At 41.8% G+C, this 17,138-nt stretch overlaps 2 long non-coding RNA genes across 2 annotated transcripts; both read left to right on the forward strand.

Moving 5' to 3' along the window:
• Window positions 1-2,970: 2,970 nt before the first annotated feature.
• Window positions 2,971-7,067, forward strand: LOC119896221. Its single transcript, XR_005443184.1, has 3 exons — window positions 2,971-3,026; window positions 6,567-6,599; window positions 6,981-7,067. It is a non-coding gene; the product is annotated as an uncharacterized LOC119896221 (long non-coding RNA).
• A 5,054-nt stretch (window positions 7,068-12,121) lies between these two features.
• On the forward strand, window positions 12,122-13,852 carry LOC119896223. Its single transcript, XR_005443186.1, has 3 exons — window positions 12,122-12,150; window positions 12,240-12,278; window positions 12,813-13,852. It is a non-coding gene; the product is annotated as an uncharacterized LOC119896223 (long non-coding RNA).
• The last annotated feature ends 3,286 nt before the right edge of the window (window positions 13,853-17,138 follow it).

Consider the following 17,138-nt stretch of genomic DNA (forward strand, 5'->3'; position numbering starts at 1 on the left):
TCCTTGCAACATGGGGCCGTGCATTATCATGCTGCAACATGAGGTGATGCAACGAGCCTCAGAGTCGTCACGGTATCTGTGTGCATTCAAAATGCCATCAATAAAATGCACCTGTGTTCGTTGTCCATAACACACGCCTTCCCATACCATAACCCCACCGCCAGCCACTGGATCCACATCAGCAAAACGCTCACCCACATAACACGCTCGCAATCTGCCATCTGCCCTGTACAGTGAAAAACAGGATTCATCCATGAAGAGAATACTTCTCCAAAGTACCACATGCCATTGAATGTGAGCATTAAGCCACCCAAGTCGGTTACGACAACGAACTGCAGTCAGGTCGAGACGCTGATGAGGACAGCAAGCATGCAGATGTAAATGTAAATGCTCCGTACTTGTATAGCGCCTTTCTAGTCTTTTCGACCACTCAAAGCGCTTTTACACTACATCTGCATTCACCAGTCATACACATTCATACACTGAGCCTAAGTGCTCAAACGGAAACTAACATTCACACTCATTCATACGCTGGCGGAACAGCCGCCAGGATCAGGTTCAGTATCTTGCCCAAGGACACTTCGACACGCAACCAGGGGAGCCAGGGATTGAACCGCCGACCTTCCGATTAACGGCCAACCCGCTCTACCTCCGCTCTACCTCCTGAGCCACAGCCGCCCCAACAAGATGAGCTTCCCTGAATAGGTTCCTGACAGTTTGTGCAGAAATTCCTTGGTTATGCAAACCGATTGTTGCAGCAGCTGTCCGGGTGGCTGGTCTCAGACAATCTTGTGTCACGATTTGGTGAACGCAGAGCAGGAGTGTGAGCCCAAACGCAAGATGACACGGTGGTGGCACTGTGGCCTCACAGCAAGAAGGTCGTGGGTTCAAACCCTGGTTGCCCCGGCCTTTCTGTGTGGAGTTTGTATGCTCTCCCCGTGTCTGCGTGGGTTTCCTCCAGGTGCTCTGTTTCCCCCACCATCAAAGACATGCTAGGTTCTTCAGTCAGTGCAATTGACCAGCCACTGATAAAAATCTGGAGTTGGACCCCTGGCACTGCACAGCGGCTGCCCACTGCTCCCTTGAGGGATGGGTTAAAGTGCAGAGAATGAATTTTGCAACATGTTCTTGTATGTGACAATTAAAGTATCTAAAAAAAAAAAGACACCAGAGCCGAGATTCTGTTCAGGGACTTTAATCCAAACAACAGCAATATACAAGGCTTACATGTGGTAGTTTAATCCATAATCCAAGACAGCAGAGAAACAGACAGGACGCTTCACACATGACACGACAGAGCTTATTCACACTACAGTGACCGGACAGAGACTGAACAGAAACACCAGGCATAAATACACACGGACTAACGAGCAGGGCGGGAGCAACACAGGTGACAGGGATCAAGGTCAACGAGGCAGGCAGAACTAACCAGGAAACAGGACAACACTCAACTAGGAACAGAACGGAAAAAAGGAAAAAAAAAAAACACCACTAAACACTAGCTGACAGATAACAACTAGATGAATAATAACCCAGACTAAACAACAGATACCAAACTGATCAATAAGCTAAATAAACTAAAATGTAGATGCAAAACCCAAATCTTAGAATCAAGAACACAGTGGATAAGGGAGACAAGATAACACAGGACAACAGACTAGGATAACAGAACAAAAACAGATTAACACAGAACCAAACCGACAACAAAACGGTAGAGCTCACCATAAACAGACTGGACACACGACAAGACAGAACCCCAAAACACAACAGACCAAAATAACACAATCAACTGACCAAAACTCACGGAGTGCAAAACAGAATGTGACATCTTGGAGGTGAAGATGCTGGATGTGGAGGTCCTGGGCAGGTGTGGTTAAACGTTGTCTGCGGATGGTTGGATGTGCTGCCAAATTCTCTGGGCAACAGCTCTGATGGACATTCCTGCAGTCAGCATGCTAACTGCACACTCCCTCAAAACTTGCGACATCTGTGGCATTGTGCTGTGTGATGGAACTGCACATTTTGGAGTGGCCTTTTATCGTGGCCAGCCTAAGGCCTTTTATTGTGGGCAGCCTTAGGTCTTTTATTGTGGCAATCCTAAGGCACACTTGTGCAACACCCGTGCTGTCTGATCAGCATCTTGATATGCCACACCTGTGAGGTGGATGGATTATCTCGGCAAAGGAGAAGTGCTCACTAACACAGATTTTGACAGATTTGTGAACAATATTTGAGAGAAATAGGCCTTTTGTGTACATAGAGAAAGTCTTAGATCTTTGAGTTCAGCTCATGATGAATGGGGGCAAAAACAAAGTGTTGCATTTATAATTTTGTTTTAAAGTGTTTATAATTTAATAACGTTTTTTTGGCCCTTGTTAAATAAACTGGTAATTCTTCTCCTTCTGTAGGAACCTGATGATCAAGAAGATGTTTTAATGTTTCATCCATCACAGGTTGCCTTCTGTGGCAGAACTGTGCTGATGTGATCCATCGTTTTTCTCCAGAGAAAGAAGACCCCTGAACATGGTGGCAGCGCTAACCTGCTGCTGCACTAACAGGTGAACCAGTCTGAACTTTGACCTTTTGTGTTGATGACCTTTCAAAGACATTTCCTTCCTGTTACCTGGGAGGGATGTGTGACGGGTCCTGGTACCTGTCTAGCTTCAGTCGACACCACAGAAAATGACGTGGCTGATTTGCATCACATGTTAGATCAGCAGCCTCCCTTCCACTGATGGTTGATGATGGGTTTGATGGTCGGGTGCAGAGTGTAGCTCAGGATAACATCCCCAACACCTGTAGAGAGAGAAACTCTGGGACATTTGAAAGACAAAGCACCAAACCTGTGGATGATGTATTTCAGTTTAACAAAGAAGGCAGAGCTGACACTCATCCTCCTTCAGAGAACCAAATGCTGCACTGACGTGAAAGGAAGGAAGTGAAGCTGAAGGCGTCACTCTGCTGTTCAGACTGACTTAACAGTCGACATCCAGACAACATGAAGGCTTCATCTGTGTCTCTGCTCGGTGAGTCCAACACAGAGCTTCTACATCCATCCATCCATCCATCCATGGATATAAACTTGTTGGAAAATTATACACCTGAATAGAATCGAGAAATACTTCGGCGTCTCTGGCCAAGTGCTTAAGTGGTTGAGATCTTAATAATACAATAATATACACATTTTCCGACCCTTCACCACTTCAGCACAGGGTTCAGTCCTTGGTCCACTGCTGTTTATTTTATACTTAGTGCCATTGGGTCAGATCATTCGTTCTTTTGGGATTGCTTTTCATTGCTATGCTGATGATTTACAAATCTATGTGCAAATTATGTTGCAGGAAATGCATCTGATTCAGTTAAGGTTTTGACTTGCTTGGCTGCTGTGAGGAGCTGGTTATCAGCAAATTTATTGCTCAACTCAGCAAAAAATTAGATAATAGCTATTGGACCAGCTAGATTAGAATCATTTGTAAGAAAATTTGACTCTAACCATTGATGATTCAGTCATTCATTGCAAGGAGAGAGTAAAGAATATTGAGGTCGTTTTTGATGGATCACTATCATTTGATTTGCATATTAAAGAAGTGACAAAAGTAGCCTTCTTTCATCTCCAAAGAATCGCAAAGATTAGATCAATATTGGCACTCTTTAATAGAAGTGATAGAAAAAGCTTTTTGCTGAACGCTGCAGTCACATGGTTCATGTCTTCCAACATGAAGCCACGAGGACATCTCAAGTGATAAAGAAGCTTTCTGTGTTTTTATCTTGTTTATCTTGTCTTATTGTTTGTTTGACAGGGAACAGGTTCACTGATCAGCAGCTGATAACAACTGGCAATGAGTTTCACTGCATTTCTGTCCTCCCTGATATAAAGATATTACTTTATAATTCATATATACAACATAATAAATATGCACATGATGTTACTATGCAGCAATAAATAATGCTACGTGCCAACACATGCTAGGTAGCTACAATCCAAAGTAAATAAATAATGCTACGTGCTAACATATGCTAGGTAGCTACAATCCAAAGTAAATAAATAAAAACAAAATGCAAAAATACTATTTTTCACGAAGTGCTGAATCCTTAAAATAAAATATTCCATCGCCTGTCAAACCATAAAAAATTCTACTGAAGTAAAATTACAAAAATATCAAATACACTGAAAGTATTAGTAGTAAAAGTACTCATGATGATATCTGATGTTAGAGCTGGGCCCTGTTTCAGAAAGCAGGTTTAACAAACTCTGAGCTTATCCCTGAGCTCTGAGCTGACTGAGCCTGAGATGTGAAACTCTAAGTTTTCGGTTCCAGAACAGCTGATCAGAATTAGTTCATCAACTCTGAGTATGTTGAGCCTGATAGAAACTCGTGCGTGTGGATGAAAAAAAGCCTCATCAATGGAGCTCCGATATTACGATTCACCATGGCAACGGGTAAAAAATGGCAGAGCCTCCATTTTAAGCAGGTGGAGCTAGAAATATGAATGTGTCCCAACGTGGACTACGATTGGCTCTAAACGCAGGAGAGGAGGATCAATACGTTAACATTTGTAGTATACAGCGTTGCTCAGTCATCGTTTATCACACTGGAAATTCCTTAATGAATGATAAAGTGCTGGAATTTTCCTACAGCCCTTTACATTCATTTTTAAATAGGAAGGCTATGTTTAATTAAACTGTAACCCGACGGGACTAAACGCTGGTGGCGATCGGCAACCTGATTATGAAAGGTATAGGCGTCCCGTCCAGACCGGGTTAGCACTAGCTAGCTACGTTTGTGTAAAAGGTGAAAGCCCCCCGAAGCCCCCTACCCTTACCATAAGCATTAGAAATGTTAGTACCTAAACTTAAGTCACTGACTTTATGCATGTGGACCGGCTAACCCTACAGCTGTGCACATCAACCTCCTGTGTGTTGCTGGGACATAGATGATGAGAGTGTTACGTACAGACGCTGAAGGCTACCTTTAGCGTTAAATCCTTACGCTTTATCACGCTGTCTGAAAGCCCCAGTTATGACGCACTGAGATGACAATGTGTTGGATATTTTCTTTGCACCTCCTCGGGAGGAGGTCCGGTTCACAGCATCATTTGCCAGAGTTACTGATCTAGGGTTTATCTGATTTCGCTCTCTGAAACAGAAAACTCCAGAGTTCACTAATCCCATTTCTGAAACGGGACCCTGGTCTTCAATGAGTCAGGCATGCAGTTAGCTGTTGTGACTGTCTACTGTATATAATGCCAAGTCGACGCCGTTGTCCCGAAGTTTATACCACTATCTTTATTCACCATTCGATCTATTTACCTCTTCAGCTAACTTCTGTACTCCCTATATTTCCATTTCTGTTTTCCATTTTTGAAGTTTTACAAAATAAGGTCCTGCCTTAATGTGTGGTACAACACATTAAATTTACAAGTTTGGACTTCTTTGTATACAGTTAGTTAGATTTACTTAAACTCAAACAGAACAGGCAGATGGTGCCGTTCAAGAATTTAGAAGAAGCATAATGGCTCAAAGGCAGCTACAGACCGCTAAGCGGGAAAGGGACAGGAAGTAAAGTAGATGAGAAAGACATGGAAGGAAAAGAACACAGTATAACAGGAAACAGAATAATGAATGACATGGAAACCTCTAACCTAAAACCCCTGAGTGGGAAGACAGAAAGTCAGCAAGTGAAGTAAATACAAACACAAGAGGAAGGATTTACCAAAATAACACAGGAAATAACCTCACTCAAACCCAAAACCTGGACTCAGACTGATCACTACATAGCTAAAGCCCCCCACTACATTAATCACTTGCGCCAGGCCAAAGACTTGAATAAGCTCCACTGTCGATTTGAAAATCAATGGGAAAGTTCTGACTCTACCAGCTCCACCTATCCCCACCTCAGCAGGGGTCTGGGCCTCTCCACAACGGCCCACCTCAGAGTGTTACTCCCCTAACACAACAACGTCTCTCCATCCTGGAGAGGGATGTCAACAATCTGTTAAAGAGACAGAACCCTCACAAAGCCTATTTTATCCTACTATGTTTATTGTCACGCACCAAATACCCAGAAAGGTTCCTTGTGGGTGAAACCTTTAAGGCAACTAACCTGATTCTGAAGAAGCTTGATATATTTGTCTTCTATCCAAATATGTTTGGAAACAGATAAAATGCTGGGAAAGGTTATCAGACAAGCTAAAAATATAACTTTAATACCTCAATTACCATAGTCAGTTAAACAATTCATATGGAGTAGAAAAGAAAGGTAAAGATGAATCTTTTGCCTTTAACCTAGATTAAAATTAAAAAGCATTTAAATTTCATTTTTCATTTTCAGACAGTTGATGATAATAATTATATCTTTTGAAATGGCTCATGTCATTGGCCACTTCAGTGACCCCTGACCTTCAGTGACCCCTGACCTTCAGTGACCCCTGACCTTCAGTGACCTCTGACCTTCAGTGACCCCTGACCTTCAGTGACCCCTGACCTTCAGTGTGACCCTGACCTTCAGTGACCCCTGACCTTCAGTGACCTCTGACCTTCAGTGACCCCTGTCTTCCTGTTGCAGGTGTGTCTGTGCTGCTGCTGTCTGGACTGACAGGTGAGCTGATGGAAGAGAAAACAATCACTGTCTGTCTGATCAGCTGTCTGATGTTAGCTTGTTTGTATCAATATACATGCACACCAGTACCTCAAACCTCACACTTTAAGCATTCTGACGACAATTTTCTGTATGAATTTTTACAAGACATTATTCAGTCAGTAAAAAAGTAATGGTTTGGCTTTAGTTATGGTTTCTTAAACATAAGTTTATGAGGCATTTTATGGGGCCTAATGTAAATGTCAGCCTTAACCTAATGGTAAGCCTCCCTCTGGGTGTAGTGGCAGGCGCTGCTTGATAGTGCAGTGCACCTGATTATTGTAGCTTCACTCAACACCACACCTGCTTCTACATCTAACCTGAAAAACCTTCAACTGTCAGACACAGTCATCTATGCCTGCAGCGACCATGGGGGTGGAACAAAGAACAAGACACAAGTTCAGAGAGAAGTGGAACTCCAACAGCAAGGTGGATTCTGTAGACGAGGGCAGAACACGTATGTTAGAGGTCACATGTCCACAGGTTAACAACAGACTGCAGAAGGTCGATCACATGACCTGTACCAACATCTGGATGAAGTGATGTCGCTTCTTCCTCATTTAAAAACTGGAATCAGTCACACTGATGGTTTTTGCTGTCAAACAGCTCGGTGGACTCAATAGTTTGTTCTGGATTCATCAAACATGAAGTGGAGCTTTAAGGAGGTCGTTCAAGGTCATGTGAAGGTGTTGTGTTTTCTGTTACAGCCATTCAACATAGACACATGTTGACCGTTGGGGTGATCAAATCAGAGAGTAATTGCGTAACTTTTGTTGTTTTCTAGAAACTAGATCAAGGTTCCATAACTGTCCATGTTTGCACGTCCAACCGGGAGACAAACAACGACAGGCCATGGTGTAGAGATCAGGGCCGGTATTAATCAAGCTTCTCAAAGTGCCATTTTAGTGTTAAGAATTTGTGAAATTTACTCCTACTGTCAGTAAAGCGTTTTCAGCTAAACTGAAGGTTGTGATGACACAGGACAAACGCAGCAATGCAGATGATCTGAGATTTGCATCCACCTCTTTTCTCAGCATAAATGAGCGATACCTCCCGCGAGGTACTTACAATTCTTAGCAGGCATGCAGAATTTAGCACAACACCTTCTTCCGTGGAGTAGTAGGTGCAACGGATGGCAGAGTAATTCTGAGAAGCTTGATAAATACGGCCCTGGTGTTGACAGCTGGATTGGTACCTCGGGTCATTGGCTGAAAGTATTTTCTCTGTTTCTCTCACACTTCTTAGCGGGCTTTTGGTCCTTCAGTCCTCTGTTTCTTCTGTTTCTTCTGTTTCATCTGGTTCTTCTGGTTCTGGTCCTGGTTGGAGTTCTGTTGCTCCGCAGGAATCAAACAGGTATGAAAGCTGTCAGACTCACCTGATGTGAACAGACTGGAACCAGACTGTGTCTGATCCAGTCAGCAGGTCTGTACTGAACTACAACCTGGGACTTGTTGGACTCCTGACTCCCAGAGCTTTCAGCCACTTCTCATGGTCTTCATCAGCTCATGGCGTTTGCTTGGTAGTTCTGGAGATGCTTCAGGTGTGGTCATGTGAGGTACAGACCCTCAGTCCCATGGTAACAGCTGCTTGTATATGGGGGGAGATGTGATGTACCTGTAGGTCACATGATGACACCTGAGCCAACTCCATTTACTGATGAACACCATGAGATGCTGCTGAAAGCTCAGTTAGATATTTTCCACTAACTGTTTATATATTTGAATACAAAGTTAACCTGCTGACCTCTGACCTTTAGTAAACCTTGTTCTCCTGTTGTAGGTCTGGCTGTGCTGACTGCTACAGGTGAGCTGATGGAAGTCTGTCTGTCTGTCTGTGTATTAGTGATGGACCGGTACCTGAACTCAGGAAGCCGATATATCATAGCAGCTCTAATCTAACAGCATCACTGGCTGGTGTTAAGTATATATAGTTATACTGTAGAGAATGAAGCAGCTGAATTACGTCACTTTTGACAAACTGAACCGCGCTCTCCCTTAAACACCAGCCACGTTCTGAAATCTACAGCAGAACCCAAAGTATGTTTCTGTTTCATTCATTAATAAAACTTCCATCTGAAACACGTTATTGCTGAGATATCATGAATATTAGATTGGACTCTGCAGGAATAATGAATTTTACATGACTTTGTCTTTCTTCTTTTCTTTTTCTTATCTTGTTTATTTGAGACATGGCTAAAGGAAAGCTCTCCCTCAGCAGCATCAAAAGTGCATGGTTTTAAGAGTTACAGGAAAGATAGAGTGGGCTCAAAGGGATGCAGAGTTATGAGTTATGTAAAAGATAAAATCCAGTGTAATGTAATCCGGTGGTTAAACTGTAAGGAGCTGCAGCCTGTTGCACCAACGATACTTAGTTCTACCTTAAGTTTCGGTGCACACTAAACAATACGTTGAAACTAGTTAGTTTGAGACTTAAGCTGTGTTGATGTTTGGTTGCACCACCGAGATATAAGGTGCATCTTAGCTACTTTGGTGTAAAGTCCATACTAATCATCCCATGGCCAATCAGTGAACAGCACTATTCTTTTAGTTTTATTCAGTTTATTACGGTTTTGTCATCTGTTTGTCTCTCTCTCTTTCAATGTTTTGCAATATTGAAGAGAAAAAGGTACGTATACAAGGAAAAATAATTATGATAGGTGATAACTATGAAACCTTAATCTACAGCTAGTCTCACAGAGACATTGAGTGGTAAAACCGTTAACTACAACATAGACGTAATTTCACGGGTGCCCGTAATGAACGGTGAAGTATAACGGGCAGAGGAAATTGTAACATTACAACTTATATACGCGTAGGAGCCATCATTCCCCTCATATTTCAAAATCTATGTTTTGTCCCCCCACCCCACCCCCCCACACACACTTTTCTCCAGCAATTTCGGAGTTGGGTAGGTGAGGTTTACTATGAGTGGCTAGTCAATCAGTCACTCCACATCAGACATAATTAAACGGTTGAAACCCTGACAAAAATCGTGTAAGTTAGGCCTATAGAAAACTTCCGACACAACGCAAAGGAGATGCTGAAAAGTTAAGGGAGAAAAAATTCGAGTTTGCAGGAGGCAGCTAAGTGCCTCTATATTACAGACTTTTCTTCTGTGCTGCTGTTATTACAGCCTACCTGAAGACAGCAGTGAGGGCACCTGCAGCAGGGTGGGGAGTAACTTGTTACAAGTAACGCAAATTTGCAAAATAAATAAATAAAAATAAGTCATTGCCTTTTCACATTCCTTTATTTATATTTTTACTCTTTAATCCAATATTTTCTTTGGGCTAGTAATCAACTCTTAATTCTGTTACATTTTCAATTCATACCTTCATAACTTAACCAGTCTGTGATCTGCATTTTGCTTCATTAACCGAAATGAGCTGTCATCCAGGCTGTGTGTGCTCGGTTCTTATTGTAATCTAACGGCCTCCTTCTTCCAATAGTAGTTTCTACTAACTCCACTAGGACACAGATTGATTTAATATTTAGTAACAGACCTGAAAACTAACCAGTAAGTGATCAGCCCTTTTGTCACTGAATATGAATTTCTTGGAATCCCTAAAAACAAACAGGAGCAGTTCAAAAATGCTGTTCAGCAAATTAAACAGACTAATCTACTGATGGAAATACATGGTGAGGAAGACAGTCAAACATTCACAAAACCAATGGAGAGCACTATTAAAGATAGCTGACAGCTAAAGAGAAAAAAAAATGAACAGTACATTTAGGTACAAAAGATCCAAAAGCACTGTCTCTTAGATAAATGCAGATATTTTAAAACTAAGAAAGGAACGGGAGCTTGCCTTAATAACTGCAATTAAAACTAAATTCAGAAATGACAGACAACACTTTGATGCATTACCGAACAATGTGGTAAAGAAATTAAGATACATAAGGCAAATCTTTTCTGGTCAAAAATAGAAAGAGCAAAGGGAAACTCTAAAATTATCCTGAACCAGTTAAAAAATTACCATAAAGAAGTGAAGCTGCTTGACCTTAAAGTAAATGACAAGCTTACAAATCCTTATTAGATATAGGTGGTGTTGTTGGAGCTGTGTTTTTTGACCGTAAGAAGGCTTTTGACACTGTTAATCACACAATTTTCATGTCCAAGTTATGTAGACTCAATTTTTCTTCAGATTCACTCAAGTGGCTAGAATCATATCTACTAAATCAATGTCCAAGTACAGAATCATCAATCAGCTGGCCTTCATTTGTTGACAGCTGTCCCACAAGGATCTATTTTGGGTCAATTACTATTTACATTATATATCAACATCCAAATGTATGCAGATGACACTGTAATTTATCTACATGGTAGCAGTAGGACAGAAGTTACTAATGGACTTACAACTTCCATGGCTCATGTAACAGCATGGTTGCAGCGATGAGTGAAAAACTATGTGCATGTCTTTCTCTAAGACAAACAGTTCCGGTGTAGAGCAAGATATCTTTGTATTAGGGGAAAGGCTACAGGTCGCATCTGAGTACAAGTATCTTGGAATCCTGATTGATTCCACACTCTCCTTCAAACCTCAGGTGAAAAGGGTCTGTAACAGTGTCAAAGGGTCATATGGAAGACTATAAGAGGACAGTTCTCTTCCACACAGTCACTTTGTTACTACAAAAACAACTGTGTATCATTGCACAAGAGGGTCAGCAGAAAGAGTACTTTCAATAAAACTGCATTTTCTGTTAAAGCTGCATCAGAATAAAAATCCATCCCAACTGCAATCAGAGAATTGGATACATACAGCTCATTTAATTAATAATAAAACCTGTGTAAATAAATGGTTAATCAGTCCTCAGCTATGTCAACACTGAAACTGAAGTTGCATGTTGCTGTCCTTAGTCTGTTGTTGCCACTTGCATTTTTACTGCCATTCTGCCCTGAATTGCTTGCATGTATGTATGTGTGTATTTGTGACTTTGTTTTTTTCTGGGTTGGTCACATGTATACTATGCGTGGTGCTATGTTCATACTTGACACCTGTCAGTTCTTGTCTGTGTACGTACTCATTGTATTGCTGCCCTTACTAGTGTGTATTGCCACTTGTAGATCTTGTGCTGTATTGATTCTTTGTTGATGCTTGTATGTTGTTCCTCAAATATAACTTGCTTTGGATAAAAGCATCTGCCAAATGAGAAAATGTAATGTAAATTATGAGCTATGGGTTGCACGTTGAATATCTTGTAATAGTCTTTAAAGTATATGAAGTCCATGGAGAAGTATATCAGTACAGTGTCTGCTTTTTTAAATCTCATTTTGTTGCATGCTTTCATAATGAATGACTTTTTAAAATTAATGTTATAATTGTTTTTTAGGTTGACTATGTAACAATTGTCCAGGGACTACAGATGAAAAATAGTCTTTTGGCTAACTCTGGCGCATTTGCATTTATGCTTATTAATGTGCACTGCCCCTGCTATGTTAAAATGATTAAATAAAATAAAAAATAAACCTTCTCCTTCTCCTGTTGTAGGTCTGGCTGTGCAAACTGCTGCAGGTGAGCTGATGGAAGTCTGTCTGTCTGTCTGTTGACCTCTGACCTTTAGTGACCTCTGACCTTTAGTGACCTCTGTCCACCTGTTGCAGGTGCGGCTGTGTTGCTGTGTGGACTGCTTGTTTCTGCAGGTGAGCTGATGGAAGTGAATTATTTCTAAAAAGATCCAGAACAAGTTGAACAGCAGCAGGAGGAGAAAGAAAGAAATAGGAGGATTTCATAAACTTTTTTGTTTATATAAAATCAAGCATTACAGTTATCGGTAATACAAGCAATAGCATACAGTTGAGCTTACAGATCTCACATTAAGTATCTTGCGGAAAGTCAGATTAGGAACACGAGACCACAATGAATGACATTTGGTTCTTCATTTGTTTGTTGATACTTCTGTGTGAAATGAACATAAAATAAAGGTATAAATCTGTGTTGATGAGGTGATTCCACCAAACTGTCCAGACCCAGACAGTCCAGAATATATCAGTGTTAACACAACTATATCATTCTTTACATTTCTATTTTATAATTATGATTCTTGACTTTTACAGTCCTTGTTTTTTATTTTCTCTCACTATGTTTATTGTTCTGCACCAAAAAGACAAATTCCTTGGATGTTGAAAACCTACTTGGCAACAAACCTGACTGTGATTCTTGTTCTCCTCCGTCAGACTCCTCTCTGTCTGTGCTCAGACTCTGCTGCCATCTAGTGGTCTTCTGTCCATACGGCGTCTCTACTGGTCTGATGCTGTCCATCTGCTGCAGCAGGAAGACAGGAAACAAACCAGCCGTCTCCATGGAGATGACCCAGCGGGTTGGAGGAAGTGACGAATTTGATGGCGATTACAATGACATCACTGCTGATGTCACCACTGAGCACGCCTTCTGAGCTGTGAACAGAGTGACAGCAGCTGTCTTTAAAATGGACTCTGATCAATAACATGATGGATCTGAAGATGAGAGTTTCTATCATCTGCTCTTATGGAGATGCTGCTGGAGAGCATTGTCTTACACGTTGCTCCAGAATCTTCCACAGGTGTGAAACCGGGTTGAGATCTGGTGACTGTAAAGGCCGCAGCATTTTATTCACATCATTTTCATCCTCACCAAAGCGTTCAGTGACCCTGCTGCACGAAGCATCTGCATCTGATGTTCCTCCTCTCTTTGATTCAGCTTCTTCCTTTCATTTGTCCCCGTCTGTTTGTGGTAGAAGCCCTGCTTTTTGGTAGATTTGCTAAAACCCCCTCAGCTCCATTGTAGAAAAGGAGGAGGAGTTCTGAGGGAAGTCAGATCTTTGAAGACCTTTTGGACCTTCTAGGTCTTTCAGAGCTCTTTTCCTTTTTGCTCAGACCTTTTGTCAGCTTTTACATTTCTGCAGCCTTTTCAGACTCAGGAATTCTGTTTGGTTTCTTTCCTCTTTTTATTCTCTTCTATCTCAAAGTGTTTCTGGACGTAGGCTTTGTTTGTTTTTAAGCTTTGCTAAATAAAACCAGGTAGATCATTTTGATCTGTTGAAAGGTTGATGATTCTCTGGACCTGATCCTTTCATCCCCTCATCCAAGGCTTCCTTCACAACATTTCAGTAAGGCCCCTTGTTTTCTAACAAGTCTCTAAAATGTCAGGAATGCTAATCTCTGTTCCTCAAGAGAGGGAGCAGCTGTAGAGGTGTTAGGACAGGAACCTGAGGCAGAGGAGAAGCCTAGTGCGAGGGGGAAGCCCTCTTCGGTCCTCTGCTTCTCTGTCAGATAATCATATTCTCTTATTTGACAAATATGCAACATTCACTGCCACTAAATGTCGCACTAGAGCAGCAGCATCTCAGACCAGAACAGATGGGCGCTACGGCTCCGAGGTCTGGGATCAGATCTACAAGTGTCTGAAGAGATGCATGATGAACATCAACAATGACAACGAGCTGACGAGCGACATCAAACGGATCGAGCTACAGCTGAAGAACTCCACGGTGAGGGACGGCACATGTCGTCTCAGGCTCTGAAGGCCTGGGTGAACGGGGCGGCCTTCCACATCCAGATGCTGATCCACCTGGTGAGACTCAGAGGGATTAAATCCTGAGACCCTGTACAGAGACTCCACTCTGCTTACCTGAGAGACCTGGACCTGCTGTTCAACAAGCACAGAGAGGTGATAGAAGGAAAGTGCAGGATGAGATGGAGGATATTTTTCATCCCCCAGAAAGGCTTCTAGATATCTGATGAAAATGCAAAGTGGCACTACATTCATCTTTTCGACAAACATAAATATCATGAGGTTAATTATGATCACAGGTAAGGCCAGCAGAAGCGTGAGATTCAGCAGTACTTGAGTGATGTAAAAAAAAAAAGAACCTGCAGGAGCTGGTTCATGAAAGAGGCTCCTTTAATGTAAACTGAGAGAGAGGCTGATGGATCTGAAGAGATGAACCACATGGCCACAAGGATGTGACAGTTGAACATGTAGTTCAAGAACCAGGACTTTTTAGCACAGGGGCATTTTCATCAGGGCTGTAGTACTCAAGTCTGGTCCTGGTCTTTAGACTTATGTTTTATTTATCTTGGAGATGTCTCTTGTTTGTTTCGTCCAGGACTGGAAATCTGACGTGTCAAGTCAGAGTTCTAAAAGTTAGATTGGTTCATCTTGGTCTCATGGTTGTTTTGACTCTCGTTTTTTCTCGGACTTGTAGGTCTCTGTAACATTTTTGAAGAAACTGGCAGATGTGAACCCAGAAGCAAGAAGAGACAGGGATTACACAATAAAATGCAGTCAAGGGTCAGAAAACTGGGTGATCTGTCAAATTTAGGCAACCAAATCCAAAAGGGCAGACAGATAAGAAACTACCACTCCAACAAAGAGGCGGCAGACAGTCAAGGCCGGTGCCTCGTCGATGAGTTGGGAGGTGGTGAGGAAAGGTTAGACACAGGTCTATAGTTGGCCTGGATTTTGATCATATCTAGTATGTAAGTACTGACTTTCTTTAAGCAGCCTAGTTGGGATGGCTAGGGAAATGACAGTATTGATCCTGGTTGGATCGTCTCAGGCCACAAACTCATCCATTATGTGTTTACTAAGACCACTTAGACCCCCCCTGTAAAGCTTCCTTATTCCACCCTGAATCTGCCCATACAGTCCTGAACTCCACTGAATATTTAGCAAACACTACAAATACCTTGCTGGAGTAATGAAGGCTTTGGGTCACTTTCCTTCCCAACATCCACTAAATACTGGGAGGCGGAGTCCACTGAGTTCACGGTGGTCAGATAGTTCTGTTACGTTTTCTCAGCAAGCAAAACAGGAGGCAGGGGAGCTGGTGATGATCCTGGAGCACAGAGACAAGAGAATGTCATGGGACTACCCCATGCCTTCATTTCAGGAAGCGGTAGCATTGGTCTTAGCATGCTAAGCTAACCTTAGCTGAGCATTAGCATTACTTTTAGCATATGGGCTAGCATCAATGGACACATGGCTTGTCATTTTATGTCATTTCATTTCAGTTCATTTAAGTACTAGTCGAAAGAGTTGAAATCATGATTGGATAAATACAACACATGCACAGCTCATTTCAAGTCATTTACTTTAGTTTATATGTTTCAGCCACCTGTTCTCATCCTCAAGCAGGGATCTGGGTCGAAGTGGCCAACAGGAAGTGATGGTGTGAAGAATAATTTATAGGGGGGAAGACCTGGAATGGTCCAAGTGTGAGCCAGTACAGACGGGTGTACTGGAGTACCTTAAGTTGCTGTTTTGAGACGCTTTGTTCAGCATGTAACATTTCATTTCTGGTTTTATAGTTGATATATTGTGTATTGATGTAGCCAGAAATGTTTTGGACGGTTGAGGTAACATAATGGTGTTCAATTGATTTCCAATTAACTTTGGTTTGTCTTGTAGAAGGGGCTTCTGGTATAAAGGAAGGAGGCAGAGGCTCTTCTTGGCAGAACAGCTTTGGCCTGGAAGGGCACATGTGCTAGAGCCCAATAGTCAGGGCCTTTTGTGTGGTTTAATATCAGTTTGTAATGATAATTTGAATAGTTTGTACATAGTTTCCTCATTTGTTATTGATATATTTTTGCAATAATTCACATTTGCACTACTGCACTTTCCACGTGTCTGGTGAAGAAATAAACTGAAGCACCAGGTGAAGAACTCCTGAGTCCATGTCTCCTCCTTCCACCATGGGGCTAAACATTACAGGGAACATGAGGCAAAAAGACACAAAAGATAATGAGTTAATCCTGCTGAGGCTGTACAACTAGAACAAAAGTGTCTTCTGGGACAGTCCAGTCAGTAAGTAGCTTCTCACTTAGTTTAACCTGTGTAAGAAAGAGCTGCAACATTATAACAGATAGAAAACCTGCAGCAGCGTTGTGTGGTCTCACACAAAAACAGCACTGTTGTTGTGTCGCATTGTTGAGCTCAGTGTTATTGTACTTGCTCAGAGTCCTGATGTTGTGTTGAGAATGTGGTTAAATCCAGATGAAGGCGTGAAGTGAAGATATAAAAAGCCAAAGTGAGTCAGAGAAACATTTTCACACTCTGTGGTTCAGCTGTTCAAACATGTTGTCATGGTTTCAAAAGTCAGATCATATTATCAATAACTGCAGTCAAAGTGAAGCTGCTGCTGATACAACTCAGCCTTTTGCTCTGTATTTTTGTTCCGAATAAGATTTTTCTGTTAGTACACCGAGTAAACTAACACGCAGTATGCAGATGACCTGTTTTTTCTTTTCAATTTTATTATTTATATTTTACTCTGCACTGTCATTTTTACTGTCCTGTTTTCGGTATCTAGAATCAGATATTCTTTGCTTTTGAAACTCAGTTGGTTTCTCCTCTCTTATAAGTAGTCAGGCCAGGTCTCAACAGGGCCGAGTAGAGCTGAAAGTTTTTTTCGACTGTTTTTACCAAGATTGTAGTGTAAACAATCTGGATCCAGTGACAATCGTTAATAAGAGGAAATAAATATTATACAAAATACCTGTCGCTGCAGCTTCCGCTACATA

The sequence above is a fragment of the Micropterus salmoides genome, unplaced genomic scaffold (genome assembly GCF_014851395.1).
Source record: "Micropterus salmoides isolate LMB-PRFRI ecotype aquatic unplaced genomic scaffold, ASM1485139v1 Ms_hic_scaffold_10, whole genome shotgun sequence".
In the NCBI taxonomy this organism is placed as follows: Eukaryota; Metazoa; Chordata; class Actinopteri; order Centrarchiformes; family Centrarchidae; genus Micropterus; species Micropterus salmoides.